Source organism: Prinia subflava, chromosome 12 (genome assembly GCF_021018805.1).
Source record: "Prinia subflava isolate CZ2003 ecotype Zambia chromosome 12, Cam_Psub_1.2, whole genome shotgun sequence".
NCBI lineage: Eukaryota > Metazoa > Chordata > Aves > Passeriformes > Cisticolidae > Prinia > Prinia subflava.
Window position 1 is genome coordinate 13278554 of NC_086258.1, and position 17662 is coordinate 13296215.

Here is a 17662-nt window from a genome sequence, read left to right on the forward strand (position 1 = left end):
TGGGTGTCTCTGTGTGACAGAGGTCTGTAGGGACATCCCAAGGGATGCCACCCTCTCTGTGCCTTTGGTTCAGGACAGATTTTGGCACCCGAATCTGCATTTCCTTAAAGCTGCAGGCAGCACATTCTCCTGTCCTGGGCATTGTGTCAGTTTAGAAAGAACTCTGGGATCTTCCAGAATAAAAGGATCCTTCTTGCAGGAGCTGGAAAAAGATCCAGGCAGGAGGGATGAAATGCTGCCCCTCCACACCAAACAGGGAACCTTCTCTTCCAGCGCTGCTTTAGGACTTGCTGCTGCGAGCTCTTGTCTGTCAGCAAACACAATCAGCTTTAAATGCCTGAATTACCGCCCTGGAAATGGCTGGGAATGGTTTTGGCAATGTAAAACCCAGCAAGGGCAGAGGTTCTGCGGCAGATCCGGGCCAGCACCCTGCAGAGGAGCCCTGGGTTCTCAGCACCGCTCCTGGTGTCCAGGACAGGCTCTCGTTGGGGCTCTGTGCGGGGAATTTGGGTTTCACTCTCCTGGAAGATCCCTCCCAGGCTCTGGTGGGTTTGGAAAACAAAATGATTCACGGCATTTCTGAGTTTTTCCACTGAGCAGGTCTCAGCCGAGGGCTGTCACCAGCTGAAGAGTTTGCAGGGACAGTGTCAATCTGGTGTGACAGCGGCAGTAAATCTAAATCCTCCTCTCCTGGATCGCATCCTGCCCGCTCAAGCGCTCCGACCCGTTGTCATCCGAGTGGAACCGCATTCCCTGGCTGCTCAAAAGGTTCTGATTTCACTCCCGATTGTTGCCGGGGCAACTGCACCTCCATCCAAAACTGCCTCACCAATCGCTGCACTCCACTCGAACAGACTGCAGATAAACCAAGGCACTAATTACACTAATTACTTTTTCCCACTGAAAATGTCCAAATCAAACCTTCCTGAGGTCTGAACAGCAGAAACTCGCAGGAGCTGTTGTAGGGTCATTTGGGTTTGGTTTTTTTTCGTATGAGGCACCGATTGCCTCATTTCTCTGTGGAGTAACTGGTTGTGGTGACAAAATACCATGAAAAGATTAATATTCTAAATCTATCCAGAGCAAGAGTGCGCTGGAAATGTCACCACAGGCCGCTCCTGGAAAGCGTCCTCGCTCAGTTGTGGAAAACTGAAAGGATTTCCATGAACAAACAGCTGCTGAGGGCTTGTGAGTGGAAATAGAAATATTTGAATCTCCCCGCTGAGATTTCTGGTGGAAAGTGGCCTGTGCTTCACGGCCTCCACTTTTATTAAGTGAATATCATCTCCGTGGCTCGGATTTGTCCTCATCTATCTTTGAGTGGGACAGAGCCAGGTAGGAAATTGCTCTTTCTCCCGGGGCTGCTGGGGATCAGCATTTCCTGGAGAGCAAGAGGGGCCATCCAAAATCGGGTTTGTAAAGTCAGGAGTGAGCAGGGCCAGGCAATGCAGGTTCTGCCACTCCAATACCGTGCCCTGATGCTGATGTGCACAAAATTTGGTGCCAATTTGAAACCAGCTTGGCAGAGAATATTTTAAAAGGGGCTGGAGATTCTTTGTGAAGTTGTCTCAGGAATGGAGATGCCTTTGTTAAGCATGGAGATTTTCCAGCTGTTTCCCAGTAAAATTTTCCTCTTTTATCCGGGTCAGTCCTTTCTATGAGCCTGTCTTGGTTTTCCCTTGAAGAAAACTTGTCTGAAAACGTGGTTGTTCACCAAAATGACCTTTTCTTTTTTTCAGTTTGTTGATTTTTATCAAATGCCAGTCCTTAGATCTTCTCTGGGAAGTGTTGACCCCCTCTCCTGTACCACGACACCAAGAGGAACCCAAAATTCAATGATTCCTCAACTGAACCTTCCCTCAGGAAATCAAGGGCTGAAACCCTCCCCACTCTCCACCCCACCATGTCACCACAAAGAGCAGCTGAGGAGTTTTATCCTCCCCTGCGTGCACCCTCAGAACATGAATTTATCTGCTTTAAAAAGAGGAACCAGAGACAGAATCAGGACTGGAAACCAAGAAATTAAAAGTTCCTTGTGAAATGCAGCACGGCCACTTCTCGAGTGCCAGCTTTGCCTCCTGCCAGGCAGGACAGACAAATCCTCTTTTACAGCTGGAAAAGAATTAAATCAAGCCCTTATCCTGGTTTAAAAGCAGGCAGGAACGTGGGGTGGTGTTTGCTTGTTGGGCTCGTTTGTATTTATCACGTAGCAGTTTAATTGCACAATGAATTTCTGGAAAGGGGAGTTCTCTTACCAAACCCTCTCACCAAAAGCTCGGGGTGACAATGTTGGGCAAGAAAGGTGACTAATAACAGAAAAAGGGGCAGAGCATCAGCCAATCTCCAGAATTTCAGACACCAGGGAACACTGAGGGATCCTGGTGAAAAGTTTGCACTATTTAAAAAACCAAAACCTCCTCTAAAACATTTCCTATAAACTCAAATTAAACCCACCTAAGAGAAAATATTTTAAGATAAAAACAGATCACGCTATTCATTCAAGCCTCTCATTAATGCATCTTTGTTAAATATGCTAATTTATCAGGTCCATAAAATTATATATGCAATTATATGTGCATGTCAGTGTGTTCCACCTAAACAAATCGTTGCACCATAAAAATCCTTATCAAATACTGACATAAAAGCCCTTTGTCCCTTAACCATGTCTAGCTCTTAATTTTAAAACTGAGGTGAGGGGGCAGCATCCTGGTGAGAGGCAGAAACTTTCTCGGTGTTTTCCACCTGACCTTTCCAGGAGCTGGTCAGAACCTCTGCCGGCAGAGGGGCGGCTCAGATTTCACCTTTTTTTTGTCACGGAACGAGTCCTTTGCTGGAGTTTTAGTTCTTTAGAAGCTCCCCGAAGAAATGACCGATCCATCAATCCCTGCTCGTTCTGCCTCCGGAACAGAAATCCCGGGCAGGACGTGGCTGTAATTCCCACACTTCTAGCACAGAGCTGTTGCCCACACTAATGAAGCCCATCTCAAATGCGGATTGCCCCGGTATTTATTTATATATTACCGAATTTAGCGAGTTTGCAGCTGCTGAACTCTGATTGATCAGCTGACATTTGCCAGGGGCTGCCCAACCATCCTCAGCAAGTGCTGCAATAATCCTGGGCTGGCAGAGATGGATCGGCTGTCCCAGCTCTGCGGGGCTGGTTTTAGAGCACCCAGCGCGTTATCCCTGCTTTCACACCTTCTCCAGAGCAGGAATTAGAGAGGAATGTCTGCTCTGGGTCAGAAACACACGGGAACATCGTGGAATGTGGAAGAGAAGAGAAGAGAAGAGAAGAGAAGAGAAGAGAAGAGAAGAGAAGAGAAGAGAAGAGAAGAGAAAGAAGAGAAGAGAAGAGAAGAGAAGAGAAGAGAAGAGAAGAGAAGAGAGAGAAGAGAAGAGAAGAGAAGAGAAAGAGAAGAGAAGAGAAGAGAAGAGAAGAGAAGAGAAGAGAAGAGAAGAGAAGAGAAGAAGAGAAGAGGCAAAAAGATGAAAAAAGTGCTGTGAGGTTCATTAGTGAAGTCTTTGCAGATGAGGAAAGTTGATTCTCCTCCTTTCCTTCTTTCAGTGACTAATTTCTGTTACTGTCACAAGGAGTAAAAAAGTTTGTCTCCACCAAAACTTAAATATTCACTTCCTCTTCTCCACCCACTATGTTCACCTTGAAAAAGCACTTCCCTCTCCATTCCAGCCCTGGCAAGAAAGCTCACAACAATACTACAGAAAACACTCTAAAATAAGGTTTTTTCTGTTTATTAAATGTTTATAATCACACTCAGCATCACCATCCCCACAGAGAATGAGTCAGGGCTCCCAGGAGAAAGGAAAATTATGGAACACCAGGACTTTGCAAAGGTTTTTACCTGCACAGAGCAGAGGAAACCCTGTCCCCCCTTGCCCCGTGTGTGACCTTCCCACATCCTCAGCCTGCTCAGAAAGGCATCACAGAATTTTCAGCTTAAAAAGTTTGCTCAGGGTTTAGAAATACAGGACTAGAGGGATTTCTAAGGGGGGGGTGAGCAAGATTCTTGCTTTATCACTTTTTTTTTTTTTTTTTTTTTTTTTTTTTTTTTTTTTTTTTTTTTTGTGGCACAGGAGGGGGCCAGAACCTCCCAGCAGGCTCCTTGCACATTTTAATATTAGATGATCAATTTTAGGGCATTAACAGCATTGTATGGCAAAAGCTGATAGGCCAAAAAAACGCTTATAATATATTATAATTAGGAAATAATTTGGCTTCTGATTGTGATGGTGTAAATTATAACATCTGTATGATCTCACCCTTCACATGAGACTGAAAACGGAATAAAAGTTTTTAAAACGCCTCTCAGCTGCCCCATCTCTGGGTCAGAAAAAGGCAAAATCCGACACCAAGGGAATGCTCAGGAATGTCGGGGAGGGCGCAGAGCTCCTCCAGGAGCGGGGCAGAGGGGACAGAAAGGGACACAGGAGCTGCCACAGCCCCAGGCCCGGGTTGGTCCCAGAGCCAGGAGCTCAGGAGAAGGTGGCAGAGCGCTGCTCTTGGCAGCTCTGGAAGGATTTCCTCCCCTCTGACAAGTTCTCCACCCTGATCTGCGGTAATCAGAGCCCTGCAATTACACAGCTTAGCACCCTCCCTCAACATGGGCTCGAACAAGCTCTGCCTCACTTTAATATTCAAATTAACACCAGTTCCAACCGTGTTTGCAAACAAGGAACGAGCTGCCAGGTTACACTCAAAACACCCCTCCAGCCCAACCAGCAGCAGTTTATTCCCACCGGGGGTGATGAGTTAGTTCAGAGCTCTCTAAGGCAACAGAAATTCTGTTTACGGGTACAAACACAGGGAAAAGAGGAATTAAGGCGGTGAGAAATGGGGCTTTACCTTAATGTCCCGCTGAGGTTTGAAAGAATCTCGGCTTCACCCCCCTCCTTCCTTTCGCTCTGTCTGTCTCCCTCTCTCCTCGCATGGCTGGACTGACAGGTTGGCAGAGCTGAGAACGACAGGTTGGGTTTGTTTTTTTAGACACAACTCCTCCCCCTCTCAAAGAGAAGGAAAAAAAAAAAAAACAAGGCAAGACTGTTTGTGAAAAGTTCACAGAAAATCCCGTCCTTTCAGCACACTCGAACTGGTGGGAAAAAAAAATAAAAATGCGACTTTGGGGAGCCCAGCAGTTTTCCAATTGTTTTTCTGAAAAAGGCTCAAGGTCTGCTCTGCAGTAAGTGTGAGGCCACCAAAGGATTTACACCAGGAACGGAGCTGGCCCCAAACCTTCCCCATTTCCCCGATAAGTGATGCAGAGGCAGCCTGGGCAGGAGGGCTGCTGGAGGGTGCAAAGGGCTTTTGCACAGACTTCTGTGGGTTTTGGATTCTGTCCCGGCACCCCAGCACCGGTCTGTGGAATAAATGGCACCAAGAGATGTCCCCAGATCTAATTCTTTAAAAAATAACTTGCCCTCACAGCAGGTTATTTGCAATTCCTTATTCACTCCGTGGTCTGAATTGGTTGCCCAGAGGCCAGCTCAGCTTCTGTCCCTGTCACCCGAGGGGTGAGAGGACCCCAGAGAGCTGGGACAGGTTTTTAACAGGACACAGTGACCACAAAAATGAGGTGAGAATAAAAAGCTTCCACTCCCACGGGCCTTTCCAGGTGTTCTCAGGTGCACAGAACTCCCCCCTGGGGATGCTCTGCTGCAAGGTAGAACCGAGATGCAGACACTGATTTTACCCCGGGTTCATCAATAAATTCTTAATTAGGGCTGTGTCGAGCTAATTCAGTGCTGCTGGTGCCTGTGCCCTCCCGGCCACGGAGCTTTGCTCCTGGCAACCCAGGGCACCGGGATCTGCCAAAAAATGCCAGGAAAGAGCAGCCAAGAGGTTGGTGACCGGTGATGAAAGGACTTCCACCCTCCCCCTCCCCTGCCATCTCCAAAGGAACTGACACTCAGCCTCTTTCAGTCCCTAAAGCTTTTTTTAAGTGGCACTTTGGGCACAAATCTGCGATTTCCAGGCTGTTCTCTGCCTCTTCCTCACCCAGAAAAACAAACACAGAGCAGACTGATGACTCCAGCTAAATAAATTTGCACCACAGACTCCTGGAATAGAACCTCATCTCCTCTGGGTCGGATTTGCTCCTGGGTTGGACCGGTGAGGATCCAGAGGTTTCCTTTACCTGCCTCGCTGCTGCTGCTGCCGGTGTCGCTCTGTGCTGAGCAGCAGCAGCTCTGCAAGGCCAAAAGGGCTCCAAAACTTCTGGGAGAAAAAAAAGAAAAAAAGAAAAAAAAAGAAGGAAAAAAAAGCAAAATAAAAAAACCACAAAAAAACTAACAAAACAAACAAACAAACAAACAAAAACCAACCAACCAAAAATAAAAAAACAACACCAAAAAAAACCCACAACAACAAAAAAAAGCACCCCAAACCCCAACAAAAAACCTAACCCAGCCACTTTAATTTGACATTACAGCGAGCTGGATTAGAGGTGAAACCAACAGGTCTCACACGGAGTCAGCATAAAATCATATCCAAAAATGTCTTGTTGCACTTCTCGCCAGCTCAACTATATCTCCTGCACCAGGGGAGGGCCACATCCATCTACTCCATTTATTCAATTTATTCCATTTATTTCATTTATTCCATCTATTCCATCTATTCCATCTATTCCAGGACTTCCACCCCTCCTGCCTCCATTCTCACCCTGCCCCTCTCATCCGGCAGCTGCTCTCAATTGCTCCCCACTTAAGATCGACAGGGAGATAACGCAGAAAGTTCACAAATCCTTCCTGCTAGTGGAACGAGTTCCCCGAACCCACACAAAACCGGGCAAAGTTCGATGGATCGTGGCCGGAGGCGCCACTGCCAGGAGCTGCTCTTCAGCTTGCAGCAGTCCCAGGCTGCTGCTTTCGGCCTGAATTTCCAGTGCAGATGCATGGGGATAAGAATTTAGCAGCTTTTTTCCCTAATTTCCAGTGCAGATGGATGAGGATAAGAATTTAGCAGCTTTTTTCCCTGAATTTCCACTGCAGATGCATGGGGATAAGAATTTAGCAGCTTTTTTTCCCTGAATTTCCACTGCAGATGGATGAGGATAAGAATTTAGCAGATTTTTCCCTGAATTTCCAGTGCAGATGCATGGGGATAAGAATTTTGCAGCTTTTTTCCCCTGAATTTCCAGTGCAGATGCATGGGAATAAGAATCTAGCAGCTTTTTTTCCTGAATTTCCACTTCAAATAGATGGGAATAACAATTTAGCAGCTTTTTCCCTGAATTTCCAGTGCAGGTGGATGAGGACAAGCATTTAGCAGCAATAAGCAGCCCCAGTGTCAGCCCTGCTGTACCAAAGGTGGATTTCCCAGCAGAGATCCACCCGCAGCTCCCTTTGGCACTGATTTAAATCTCTCAGCCCTCCCTCCTCATCCAGACTCTTCAAAAGATTTGCAGCTTGGAGAATCTTTAAGATCTTTTAGCAAAGGGGTTTATTCTCTTTATTCATGTAGGTTACTCGCCCTGGCACCAAGAAATCACAAAAAACACGCCCAGCACGATGCTCTTGCTTTACCTCTGGTATTTCCATCCCACATGGGGGTCCTGGAGAGGGAGAGAAGCTGAACAGCATCACAAGGAGAGGATCTGCTAAAAAAAAATGCCAGGAAAGAGCAGCCAAGAGTTTGGTGGCCTCCAAGGAGGAGGAGAAATCTCCAATCCAATCTCCAAGGAGAGGGAAATCTCCAAGCTCCAGCTGCAGCTTCCAGCCCAACTCCAGTCCAGCCCTGGAGTGTGACAGGTTTCTGTCAAGGCTCTGTCTGCTGAGGATGAATTAAAGCCAAGTTCTCAGCAAACACAGTTGCTATAAGAACTTAAAAACAGTCAATAAATGCACTTCAATTAAGCGCTGCAGTGAGGTCGGGTTTCTTGTTTTTCCTGTTTCACCAGGAAAGTTGCAGGGCAGCCTCATAATGAACCCTGGGAGCAGAGCTCCTCACAGCATCAGCAAAGTTGCAAAATTGCACCCAACTTTGGGTTGTTATGTTCTGGTGGTTACACTCCCTAAAGGGAAAAAAAAAAATAAATCAAAGGGGAAGGAACAAGTCTCAAAATGTAGGAACTTAATCCCAAACTCCCTGATGCCAGTGACAAGATTCCCACAGGTTCCTTGGGCTGGTGCAGCTGGGCAGACACTGGAGCCATCCATGCAAAGGGGGAAAGGGGAAAAGCCCCATTAAATTAAAAGCCCCATTTCAATCCCAGCTCTCATCCTTTGGGAGTGTGGATCCCTCAATCCACTCTGCAGTGGCCACTGAGCCCAGTCCATCACCTCAAACCCCAGCAAACGCGTGCAGAGCCCTTTCTGCCACCTGGCTGGGGGTGTTGCTCTAAATTTCCACCCATTCCAAGCCTCCAACTCTCTTTTAATTCCATAAAAAGTGCAGGTGCTGAGTGTTTGATGGGGCAGGGAGGAGGTCCCTGCAGAGCAGAGCTGCTCACGGGACCTTCAGTGCTTACAGAGTGCTGTTCCCGTGGAAATCAGCACAAAAATCCCTTTTTTGAGGGGCACAGAAAAGCCCCGGGGGTGTCACAGAGCCTCTGGCACATCTCAGAGCCTGGTCAGGGTGTTGGGAATGACAGGAGGGCTCCAGTCCTTTTCCATGCACACAGGGGCTGAATAATCCACCAAGAAATCAGCTGGCCAGCGTGGAAATAATTTGAAATTAACGGAGCCCTCAGGTATTACATTAACGGGACCTCTAGGGAAGGATGGGGATTAGTGGAGCTGAATGGAGCCCTTATTTATCAGATGGAAAAGGTTAATGTCATTTCCTTTCCTCTCCTCCATGGCTTTCCTCACCACGTCCCCGTTTCTGGCGAGCAGGAGGTGCAGACAGTGTAGGAACATGTGCTGGACTCTTTAAACCACCAGAGCTCTTACTCGGGCCAGCGAGGGGGGGAAGAAATTAAGATTTCTGCTGGTTTCCTGGGGAGAATTACAGGGCTAGGAAACATAAAACACCGAGGAAAGGAAATGGGTTGTGGAGCACCTGGGCTTTGATTTGACATGCAGGAGTCCTAACTCCAGGAGGGAATTTGTGCATTCTCATCTACTGTGGTGCCTAATAGGAACCAGGATCAAACTAATCTAATATTCTGATTCCATACTTTATAAAGCAAGAGTGCATTAAGAAAGGTCATTTTTTTTTACTCCTTAATGAAGTTTGAATACAGTTAAATTAAGTTCTACTAATAAAGAGTCTGTGCTTTTTTCTAATTTGCTTCTGCAGTCTCAAGAGCTGTTGGCCTAAAGATAAATATCAGAGCAGTTCAGCCATATGTGCTCTGCTAAAGATGTCAACAAGTTAATTCTAATGTCAACTGCAGAGAAAATTTGCATGTCAGGACGTAGCTTGGGCTAAGAGGAAGCAAAAAGCTCTTTTTGTGGTGAAAAGCTCAAGACACCCAGGTTGATTTCCCTGTCTCTGGTGCAGGATAAGCCAGGCAGGGATATTCCCCTTCTGCAGTGACCAAGATGGGCCTAAATCCCACTGAATTGAGACTTCAAGAGGAGGATTAACATTTCTGGGAATGTCAGGATGCCGGGTGCTGGCTCCGGGAGGAAGGGTGAGTGTGGCATTGGGCTTTGGTGCTGCCCACAGCTCTCAGCTGCTCCCTGGGCAGCTCCTGCTCCTTCCTGCTTGCCTTGCCACAGGTCAGAGATGCTCTGAGCTCCTCGCCACCCTCTTGCTTCCAAAGCTTTGAATTCCATTCCTTGATTCCTGCTAGGCCCCATTAAAAGGCGCCTGAGTGCAGCTGGTGGTCTCTGACTACACAAGAGGTGAAATCATCTCCCAGTTTCCAGCTCCAGCAAGCTGGACAAACCTCAGGCTCCTGTCCTCTCCCCATGGAAAGAAATCCAGACTGAAGGGACAGCCAGGGCTTCTGGGGTGACTCTGAGGTCACCGTTCCAGCCTCAGCTTTCCATCCCTGACCTGAGTCCGTGGCTTTACCTTACCCTGCAGAGGTGCCTTGAGGACAAAAAAAATCCATATTTCAGGGCACTGCAGCAGGGCTGGCTAATTCCAGCTCTGAAGGGAACGGGGACAGCGATGCCCATTGACTCATGTGGGATTTACAATGAGCCCTCATCCATTTTGCATTGGCCCCGAGCAGCCATCTGAGGATAGCAGGCACTGACTATTAATTCCTCAGCGGGCAAACAATCAGCATCCCATTTAGAGTGGAGTGAATGAATGGAGGTAGCCAAGGCAACCCCAGTGTGGCTCCTGAGTTGGCTTCATGGGCTATTTGCAGGCTATGAAAAGAGCTGAGTGCATCTGCTCCCCCTTTTTTATTTTTTATTTAATTTATTTTTTTTTTATTCTTGTCCATAAAGGAAAAGCTTTCCTGGACAACCAGGCAGCGAGGACATGGCAAATAGCCTTTCCCAGAAAGCCAACCTTGACTTTGTTATAATTGCTGTGTAAATATAATCCCACTCATCAATTAAATGCTGCTCTCCAGGGCTGGAACATTATCCATGTTCATGGGGATGGAATCCCTGGCAATTCGCTCTGCTAACTCCCTATTCATGGGCATTAGCCTTGGGAAGGAGAATGTGATTGCTTGAATAAATTCAGCCGCCACCTCCAGCACCCCTGGATCAGCTGGAAAAGCACCAGGGTGGCTGGAAGAGGGGCTCAGAATATATGTTTCCATGGAAATCCTAAATATTCAGCCCTCAGCAGGGGGGTTCAGGTGAGATATTTGATAAGCAGAATTAACCCAGCCCTTGCCAACCTCAGAGCTGACCCCTTGGTCCTACAGGTGTTACTGAGGAGCAGAAAGTTGGGTTTTTTTCAAAAGTGTTTGTGTAAGAAGAAATCTGAATTTTTACCAGCAAATATGTTTCCATGGAAATCCTAAATATTCAGCCCCCAGCAGGGGGGTTCAGGTGGGATATTTGATAAAGAGAAATAACCCAGCCCTTGGCAACCTCAGGCTGAGCCCTTGGTCCTACAGGTACCAAGGAACAGAAAGTTGGGTTTTTTCAGAGGTATTTGGGTAAGAAAAATTCCAAATTTTCCCCGACATCCCAGGCAGATCTCTCCCAGAGCCTGCACTGCCCACACACAGCCACCCCACTGGGGTTCCATCCTTTCTGAGCTGCCTGGGTGCAGCCAGTCCCAGGGGCAGCTGCTGACGGGCTGTGGCTGCTCAGGTCACCCTGCCCGGGGGTGACCCGTGCTCCGTGTCCCTGCCCTGCCCAGCACCTGACCCTCGGTTTATGGTCCTTGTTCTGTGTGACTGAACACCCTGAATCCGTGCTCTGCTGCTTGGTTGCAGATTTTACAACCCCAGACACAAGCCGTGAGCGGGTTTCCCTCTGGGGCAGGAGCCAGCAGCTGTTCAACAACACCGACACCCCCCGGCAGCGCTTGAGCACCGGGACTAACGCGTGTCCCACCTCATTAGGCTGAGGAAATTCAGGCTGGAGACCAATTCTTGGCCCCGTGCTGGCACCAGGCACTGCTGGTGTTTAAAATCTCAGTGTTTTTCTCAAAGGAGAAGAAATTGAGTTTTGAGGAACACAATGGAGGCTGTCTGTGGACATCGGGGGGCTGGAGTGACACCAGAGAAGAATTGTTGAGGTAGGGAAGGGTCTGGGGAACCAGGAGTGGCTGAGGGGGCTCAGCCTGGAGAAGAGGAGGATCCAGAGGGACTCCTCACTCTCCACAATTCCTGACAGGAGGCAGAGAGGTGGGGTCTGTCTCTTCTCCCAAGTGACAGGACAAGAGGACACAGCCTCGGGTTGTACCAGAGGAGGTTTGGGTTGGATATCAGGAAAATTTCTTCCCAGAAAAGGCTGCCCAGCCCTGGCACAGCTGCCCAGGGCCGTGGTGGGGCCCCCATCCCTGGAGGGATTTAAAAGTCGTGTGGATGTGGCACTGGGGACACGGGGCAGTGGATTTGGCCATGTTGGGTTAATGGTTGAGCTCAGAGGTCTTTTACAACCTCAACACTTCCGTAACTCAGTCCTAAAGCCAGATTTGGGACAGAAATGCTGTTCTGAACAACTTTTCTTCCAGAAAGCCCTGTGGGAGCGCTTGGGCACTGCGTCCCTTTGTGGAAAATGACTGGAAAACAGGAGCAGGAGGCGGGGTGGGGGTCAGGTGTGGGGTGGGTGTGGGATGTGTGCAGGCCTGACAGGGTTGGGGGAGAGGGCACGGGTTGGGCATGGGTCAGACACAGGATGGACATGGGATGGACACAAGATGGACATGGATGGACATGGAATGGACATGAGATGGACATGGATGGACATGGAATGGACATGAGATGGACATGGGAAGGACAAAGGACAGATACAGGATGGACACAGGATGGACACGGGATGGACACGGGATGGACATGGGATGGACACAGGATGGACATGGGATGGACATGGGAAGGACAAAGGACAGATACAGGATGGACACAGGATGGACCCGAGATGGACATGGGATGACCACGGAATGGACATGGGAATGGACACTGATGAGACATGGGATAGGACACAGATAGAACACGGATAGGGCACAGATGGGACAGGGATGGGACAGGGATGGGACACAGGATAGGACATGGATGGAACACGGGATGGGACACGGACAGAGCCTGGGATGGGCACAGCGCGGTTGGACAGGGATGGAACAGGGATAGGACAGGGATGGGACACAAATGGAACACGGATGGAACACGACTGGAATACGGATGGGACAGGGATGTGACACGGATGGGACAGGGATGAGACACGGATGTGACATGAATGGAACACGGATGTGACAGGGCTGTGACAGGGCTATGACAGGGCTGTGACAGGGCTGTGACACGGCCGCAGCCCGGGCCGAGAGTGGCGCGGTTGGACAGGGATGTGACACGGATGGGACAGGGCTGTGACATGAATGGAACACGGATGTGACAGGGCTGTGACAGGGCTGTGACAGGGCTGTGACAGGGCTGGGACAGGGCTGGGACAGGGCTGGGACAGGGCTGGGACAGGGCTGGGACAGGGCTGGGACACGGCTCAGCCCGGCGGGGCGCGGCGCGGTCCGGCGCTATCCCTTCAGCACCACCGCGGCTCCGGCGGGAGCGGCTCCGGCGGCGCGGGCAGGGAAACCCCCGGCATCCCCCGGCCCCGGCGGGATGGGCTCAATCCTCCGCCCGGAGGAGCGACATTAAAAATAACAATTAAAAAAAAAATGCCCTTCTGGTGGTTTAGGTTTCATACGGGTTTGTGCTGGAAAACAAATTAACCTAAGAGGATTTGGGGAATTCGAGCCGGGAACAAAAGACAAGGTGGAAGTGTCTGAGTTTTGAAAATGTGCCCAAGGCCCCGACTGGCAAATCCTTTCTCTGAGTGCTCTTGCTAAGCCCTTTCGTCAGCGCTGAAAGAATACAGAGAAAAGGTGCCTTTTTTTTTTTTTTTTTTTTTTTTTTTCCTGCAGAAAAGATTACCTGGAAATGATTTTCAGTAAAACATTGGTTGTGCTTTCTGCTCTTCTCAAAAAAATGTTTCTGTTCATGGAATTACATCAGAAGAAAACTTAGCAGCCACTAAATCTGTGGATCTGATCTGGTAATTTAATAAAACCATCATTTAGTTAAATGAAGGTTGGAATTAATTTGTCCAACACACATCTCCGGAACATTAATAATTAATTTTGGGCTGAGACTGTTTCATAAAATCATGGAATGGTTTGGGTCAGAAGGGACTTTAAAGTTCATCCCCTGGAGAGAGGGCATTTCTAGACACTGGTGGAAAAGTTTGCCTAAAGGACTGGATTTCTCTTCCTCCAACATTTTGTCATTTACTTTTGGCAACTTTCGAGTCTTTTTGCTGAACAAAGCAAAGAATTGTGCAGAGTAGATTAAGAATTTAAAAAAAAAAACTCCATCAAGAAGGGCTAAGAAACAGGAGCAGGAAAATGTTCTTGCCAGACAAAGCACAAAAAACTCAACATTTCATGTGCTCCAATCCCATCTTTGTGCACTTTAATAATCCTAATTTTTAAGATCTCTAAATGATATTTCAATGATAGACCAGTGTATTCTGTGGCTTTCAAGAGCATGTGAGACAATCTTATCTGCTTCGGCGGTTTGCATTTTATTTATTTTGCGTTTCAAAATATAAGAATAATTCCATGCTTTGTTGGTTTAGTGATGGGACCTGATTTGGGTTATCAAAGGAAATGCTGTAAAAGGCTCAGGTGCCCTTCCTGATTAATCCAACAAACACCCCGGTGTTCCCAGCCTCAGCCTGTCCTTGGTTCCACAGCTATAAAAAAAAACAGAGACACGGCTCAGGCTGCACAATTCCTCCCTAAATATTCTGATTTTCCTGATTTCCACCACCCCGGGGTTGTCTGGGGTGCTTCACCCTCGTGTGGAGCGAGGAGCATTCCTTGCTCTGGGATTCCTGCAGGGATTTTTTGGCAGAGCTCCCGTGCAGCTCTGGCAGCAGAGGGGGAGAGTCAGAGACACAGAGCTGAGATTTCATCCAGCATCCACCCAACTCAGTGGGAATATCCTCAAACAAAGAAGGAAAAACTTCACTAGAGCGATATTTTCCAACTCCTGTCCACAACCCCACCCTCCCTTGCTCTTCGTTGTAAAGCATTTATCACTTTTTCTGAACAATTAAAAATAAAAAACCTGCAAGAGGCCACATCTGGCCTCAGGAATCACAATGAAGATGGGAAAAACCCTCCTGGAGCAGAACAAAAAGGCCCCGAGCAGCTCTGAGCAGAGGCTGCCACATGCCAGCCCTCATGCCCATATTAAATCTGCATTTGATCGTGAGCTCTAAGTCCTTAAGCACATTGTAGAAATGGGGTAAATCCTCTTTGGGAATTTATCGACTCAAAAAAAGGGAAAAGCAACATAATTCCATTTATTTTAACATCATTAGATGCTGAAAAAGAAACCCTGATCATATCATGGGATGTATTTCTGTTATTGTCTGTGAGTTTTAAGACTTGATTGCTGGCACACAAAGGAGTCTTGTGCTGGGGAGTTTTGTGGGAAATAAGTTGGAGTGAGGAATAAAAACCAGTTCTTATTTTGCACTTTTTTCCCCAAGAAAGTCTAAGCTGTTTATTGTCAGGATAATGGCACCGAGATTGGATGGGGAAGTGGTGCTGGAAAATTTCTGCTCTCTGTTCCTGTGTCCATGAAGGAAAATAAGGTGAAATCCAATGTATTCTATAATTCAGTATCAGCACCAAGGTTTGGGGACTGGCTTCCCAAAAATTCCCAAAAAACCCAACTAAACCCCAATAAATCAATGAACCAAACCCTCTCCATAGTCCCAGTGCTGTTGGACTGGGAATTTCACTGCTGGCTCTCACACCTGACCCAAAATTCCCAAAAAACCCAACTAAACCCCAATAAATCAATGAACCAAACCCTCTCCATAGCCCCAGCTCCTGTTGGACTGGGAATTTCACTGCTGGCTCCCACACCAGCACAGCCAGGAGTTAACTCAGGCACAAGGAGTTTGTCTGCTTTTAATACAAGTAAAATAGAATTAAGCCACTTCTCCTTTCCCTCCTTTTTCTCCAGAAGGTTCCTCTGGGGAGCTCCTTTTCCACTTTTTTTTTTTCCTTAACCACTTCAGCTCTGGAGCTGGGATGAGGCAGCAGTGCAGGAGGAAGCCCTGAACTTGTCCCTGCTCCTTTCCTGGGTGTGTTTGGTGTCCCCAGAGTGTCCCCTCCTGAGGATCCTGGGTCTCCCTGCTCCGTTGGCTTCCTGGCTCCCTGACAGGAGCTGGATCTTCAAAGCTCTCCTTGCCCTTTTGATGCCACCGTCTGTATTTGCATTTCGTGGCACCCAGAGCAAGCCAGGCAAATTCCTTTAAAGTCCAATTTATGCTTTGTAGGATTGCCAGATTGGGGGGAGGAAAAAAAAACCGCTCAGGAAATGGAGAAATCTCTGGGCTCTTAACAAACATTAAACTCCTGATAAAAAACGATGACAAATTCATCCTCTGCTGACCCGGGTCACCTTTGAACAGACACAGGGTTCTTTTTCACTTTGCCAATTCCCTCATTCTTTCAGAGGCCAGGTTTGTGTTTTGTTCTGGGTTTTTTTTTTTCTTGTTTATCTCTTAATCTTTGGGTAAATTGCAGCATCTGAATCTGGCCATTGTAGAAAGGGGTTCAAAGCTTTTCACTTAATTCATAGCCAAGGTTTCCATTTCCTCCAATCAGGCAACTCTTCATTTATTTTTTTTTTTTCCTGTGTTATGATTTAGATTTTCGGGATCACTTGGACCTGTACTGACAATATTCCAATAAATACTGATTTATACCACCAATACTCCCATTCATTCCAGGATTCTGCAGTGGGGGAGTAATGACTGGACCTCTCCAGATCATCAATCCATTCATCATTCCAATTCCCTTCCTTGCTCCACTTCAGCGAAATTTCCATTCTATTCCTTTTCATGTCAATTCATGTCACAACAAATAAAAAATACATATTTGAGCAAGTGAATCCTTCCCTCTGCAGTTTTGAGCCACCACATAGCACAGACATGAAACAATATTGAGAAACAAATATTCACGATTTAAAAACAAATACTCAAGATTTAAAAGCAAGTATTCCCACCACACTGACACAGAACAAAAGTGAGATGAGCGTCCCTGTCCTTTTCTGGGCTGTGCTGAGGGAATTGGCCTCAGCAAGAAGTTTTCTTCTAGAATTCACTTTACCCAAGAGCAGAGAGAAAAAAATCAGAGGTGCAGGATGAATGTAAATGGTACAGCAGGACTGGGTGAGCTCAGTGAAAGGACTGATGGAAATGTAGATTTTCCCAGTCCTGCTCCTCCACAGGGAGAAAAAGACACAAACCTTCACAGACTTGAACATGAAACATGAAAATATAAAAATTATTAGGAGAGAAAAAAAAAAGAACAGTTACAGAGACAAGGCTGTTGATGTGGAGAAAAAAATTCAGAGAAAAAGAATGTACCAGGGAATAAATAAATTCTCAGTGCACACTCTTTATCTACGGACACAGACCCTTCAGTTGGGGTCAAACGAGGATGAAACCAGCTGAATCTATGCAGTGATTTAATTAAAAACACTCAATTATCCGAGCTGGCTGCCGCCAGGTTGTTGTGCCCCAGCAGAAGAGCAGAACCCGAGGAATTTGCCCCATGCAGGAATGGAAAGGACACAAAAGGAGCTTTACCTTGGCCCGGGCTGCCAGCAGGGAGTTCTCCGGAGGCTCCTCCGTGTCTCTGCAGCCCTGCAGAAAAGCAGGGCTGGGTTAATCATTCAGCCAGGCAAGGGTTAAACATTGACCCCGGCCCTGGGGGGCTCTGCCCGGGGAGGGGACACCCACCCTGCTCCTCCCGGCTGGGACACCCAGGGCAGGGACCCGGGGCCACCCTGCACATCCAGGTGAGGCTTTCAAAGGCAGGGAGCAGGAAATTCTGCCAGCCCTTCGTCGTTCAAATGGTTCTGCAAATATTTACCCACGAGACTGGGGCTGGAGTTAGCCACTGGTGGACAACTTTAGAGTAAACAGGTTCAGATTTGTAGTGGAGTGTTTGTTTATTTTCCTGTAAGAAGTCTTTTGTTTCTAGATTAGCATGAGGTCGAGGTAAGGACTTCCAGCCTACAGAAGTGAAATCTCATTTTCTGGTGAA

The 17662-nt window shown here is 47.6% G+C and overlaps 1 protein-coding gene across 3 annotated transcripts in view; it reads right to left on the minus strand.

The window, feature by feature from the left end:
- KCNJ16 (potassium inwardly rectifying channel subfamily J member 16) overlaps positions 1-17451 on the minus strand; it is a 31697-nt gene extending 14246 nt beyond the window's left edge. The window contains exons 1-3 of one of the 3 annotated variants that reach the window (XM_063410023.1): positions 17356-17451; positions 17203-17259; positions 4862-4970 (exon numbers count right to left, since the gene is read on the minus strand). The gene's annotated coding sequence lies outside the window, so the exon portion shown is untranslated. Of the gene's footprint in view, positions 1-4861; positions 5018-17202; positions 17260-17355 lie in introns of all 3 variants that reach the window. The other 2 variants (XM_063410024.1, XM_063410025.1) reach the window with 2 other exon arrangements.
- Positions 17452-17662: the final 211 nt, after the last annotated feature.